The sequence below is a fragment of the Scylla paramamosain genome, chromosome 8 (assembly GCF_035594125.1).
Source record: "Scylla paramamosain isolate STU-SP2022 chromosome 8, ASM3559412v1, whole genome shotgun sequence".
In the NCBI taxonomy this organism is placed as follows: Eukaryota; Metazoa; Arthropoda; class Malacostraca; order Decapoda; family Portunidae; genus Scylla; species Scylla paramamosain.
The window spans coordinates 19,069,540-19,073,352 of record NC_087158.1 but is presented as its reverse complement, the minus strand read 5'-3'; the positions used below and the strand labels follow the sequence as shown (position 1 = coordinate 19,073,352).

The window sequence follows — 3,813 nt, the reverse complement described above, 5'->3', positions numbered from 1 at the left end:
TTCACTTTACATCTGTGAACATAAAAAAAAAAGCTAATTCATAAAAGTAAATGGACATAAAAAGCGAATTCATAAACGTAAAGCTGAGACATGATATAGCAGTGCGTGGCCTCAACCCTCATCTCTTCATTGGCCGTTGAACGTGTGATGGATGACATACCTAATCCGGGGCACAGGACAGCTGTGATGCCCGGCCTTCCACAGGTAATCTCTGCCACGTTTCCCCAGGCACCCAAATTATTGATCAACCCAAAGGAAGGATGAGCAGTTAGGTATACCCATAGGTCTAACTTTTTTTTTTCCACTTTTTTTGCCCAATGGTTCCTTTTTCTATGTTTTTCTTCCTTGTTTCTTGCATTTTATAATTTGATATATATACTTAGTCTTGTCTTTTCAATTTCACATTTTTGGCTTCGGTTTCATTATTCTTTCTTTTCTAGAAGAGAAAATTAACTTATGAGTACTTTGTTCTCTGTTTATGTGAGCATATTCGTTCTTTATTTCCACCGGAGCCTCCTCGTCACTCTCTTCAAGTGGAGTTAATTTTGACCTCAGGGTTGCCTTTCTCAACTGTGCTATTTGTTCTGATTTTCATTTGGAAATATCTCTGTTTCAACATAGAGTCTTATTAGGAATCAATTCACTATCTTGTCATTCCTCAAATTCACTTTGTTAAGAAGTATAGTTTTTCCGATTTTTTTTTTTTCTGATAACGAAATCAATTTAAGTTTTGCTGACTCAGGTAGGCTTCTCAATCCAGCAGTATAGTGAATGCCAGTATTATGATGGTGAAATAATGAGAGAAACAGTATTTTTTTTTTTTTTTTCAAAACAATGTCAAATTATTACTGCCTCTGATCTCTATATTAAGACAAGGAAGATCAAGAACTAAAGTAATAATCTCAGAAATACAATACTGTTTTTCGCACTACCTCACTGAAGTTTTTCTTGGAGTGTCACTCGCACCATTAACCATTACTGAACATGTATCAATTGTAGTGTTATGTTGCCTCTATCGTTACTGAATACAGAATAACAATTAATAACGTAGTAAAAAGCATGCTGTTTCTTTCATTATTTCATCATCATAATACTGACATTCACTTTACTGTTGGTTACTAATATCATTATCATTTATATCTTTTATCTTATAAGTTCTCCTCACAATCTAGTATCACTAAGTTTATCTGATGACGGAAGTTCATGGGAATGGGCAGACAGGCTTTTTTTTTTTTGTGTGTGTGAACCCTTTCCGTTTCCTCCCACGCATGACATCCCCTCGATAATGGCTGGTATAAACGACTCCTCGCCTCCCGGAGAGATACTGCTGGTGCCGCCCTGACTGGCTTCACAACCCTCACAAAACAATCACCGAACACCCGACGACACTCACCTCCTCACGCATCATTCCTGATAGTTAAGGTGCGTATCTGTTTCAACATAGTCTTTTTAGGAATCAATTTATCATCTTGTCATTCCTCAAATTTACTTTGTTAAGAAATAAAGTTTTTCCAAAGTTTTTTTTTTTTTTCTGACAACGAATTAAATTTAAGTTTTGGTGACTGAGGTGGGCTTCTCAATCCAACAGTATAATGACTGTCAGTAGTATGATGATGAAATAATGAAAGAAACAGTAAGAGAGAGAGAGAGAGAGAGAGAGAGAGAGAGAGAGAGAGAGAGAGAGAGAGAGAGCGTATATTGGGAAAACTGGTACGTACAGTACATACAAGCCTAAGTAATGAAAACGCAAAACATCCGTTCAGCACCCGCTATTTTTTTTTTGCATAAAACCCACATAAAGCTAATCACAGCGTTTAAGACAGAAATGCTGTTGACTAACCTCTCTTCTTTACTTTTCTTTTCTGCCATAGCTTCATATTACGAAATAATTACTTTGCCTGTTCTCTGTACAAAGGCAGAAAACTCACACCTGAAGAATCAAACATCAGAGAAATGTTTCTGCCACTCACATGTAAGGTATTATTTGTTACTAGAATGGGTAACACCTGCCTCTAATGTTAAATTTACGCAGTTAATGTACAGGAAATGTATACAATAAAGAACGAAGCTCTGGTAAAAGATGACGAAGATTACTTAGGGATTAAGCTTAATAGCATTGGATGAAAGAAGGAAGACACTGGTTCTCAGTTGGAGCGAAGGAAGAAAATAACTGAGGGAGACTCAGTTATCAGGTTGGTAGTGCCAAGTCATTAGAGGACGTTAAAAGAAGATTAGACAAATTCATATATGGGTATAATAGGTGAAAACAGATAGGAATGTTTTAGAAAGACTGCCAACTGATCTCTTATAATAATATTATGAATTATTTAGTGTATCATCAACATCTCTGACAAACTACACTGTTCGGCGACTCTACTGCTCTCTGGTGGTGTATTTCTGAACTACGAGCACAGATTTTTTTTTTTTTTTATGTAGGAGGGACACTGGCCAGGGGCAACAAAAAAAAAAAAAAAAAAAAAGCCCATTGAGATGCCAGTCCCATATAAAGCTCCAAAGCGGTAGTCAAAAATTGAAGGATGTCTTGAAACCTCCCTCTTGAAGGAATTCAAGTCATAGGAAGGTGAAAATACAGAAGCTGGCAGGGAGTTCCAGAGTTTACCAGAGAAAGGGATGAATAATTGAGAATACTGGTTAATTCCTGCATTAGAGAGGTGGACAGAATAGAGGTGAGAGAAAGAAGAAAGTCTTGTGCAGCGAGACCTCGGGAGGAGGGGAGACATGCAGTTAGCAGGATCAGAAGAGCAGTTAGCATGAAAATAGCGGTAGAAGACAGCTAGAGATGGAATATTGCAGTGATGAGAGAGAGGTTGAAGACAGTCAGTTAGAGGAGAGGAGTTGATGAGACGAAAAGCTTTTGATTTCACCCTGTCTAGAAGAGCGGTATGAGGGGAACCCACCCCCCCAGACATGTGAAGCATACTCCATACATGAACGGATAAAGACTTTGTTCAGAGTTAGCAGCTGGTGGGGTGAGAAAAACTGGCGGAGACGTCTCAGAACACCTAACTTCATAGAAGCTGTTTTAGCTAGAGATGAGATGTGAAGTTTCCAGTTCAGATTATAAGTAAAGGACTGACCGAGGATGTTCAGTGTACAAGAGGGAGACAGTTGAGTGTCACTGAAGAAGAGGGGATAGTTGTCTGGAAGGTTATGTCGAGTTGATAGATGGAGGAATTGAGTTTTTGAGGCATTGAACAATACCAAGTTTGCTCTTCCCCAATCAGAAATTTTAGGAAGATCAGAAGTCAGGCGTCCCGTGGCTTCCCTGCGTGAAATGTGTACTTCCTGAAGGGTTAGACGTCTATGAAAAGACATGGAAAAGTGCAGGGTGGTATCATCAGCGTAGGAGTGGATTGGACAAGAAGTTTGATTTAGAAGGTCATTAATGAATAATAAGATGAGAGTGGGTGATAGGACAGAACCCTGAGGAACACCACTGATAATAGATTTATGAGAAGAACAGTGACCGTCTACCACAGCAGCAATAGAACGATCAAAAAGGAAACTTGAGATGAAGTTACAGAGAGAAGGATAAAAGCCGTAGGAGGGTAGTTTGGAAATCAAAGCTTTGTGCCAGACTCTATCAAAAGCTTTTGATATATCCAAGGCAACAGCAAAAGTTTCACCAAAATCTCTAAAAGAGGATGACCAAGACTCAGTAAGGAAAGCCAGAAGATCACTAGTAGAGCGGCCTTGACGGAACCCATACTGGCGATCAGATAGAAGGCTGTGAAGTGATAGATGTTTAAGAATCTTCCTGTTGAGGATAGATTAAAAATCTTCTGATAGGCA

At 38.7% G+C, this 3,813-nt stretch overlaps 1 protein-coding gene across 1 annotated transcript in view; it reads left to right on the top strand.

Moving 5' to 3' along the window:
* The first annotated feature begins 1,280 nt into the window (after nucleotides 1–1,280).
* Nucleotides 1,281–3,813, top strand: part of LOC135102921 (uncharacterized) — an 8,212-nt gene continuing 5,679 nt past the window's right edge. The window contains exon 1 of the mRNA XM_064008584.1: nucleotides 1,281–1,422. The gene's annotated coding sequence lies outside the window, so the exon portion shown is untranslated. The remainder of the gene's footprint in view (nucleotides 1,423–3,813) is intronic.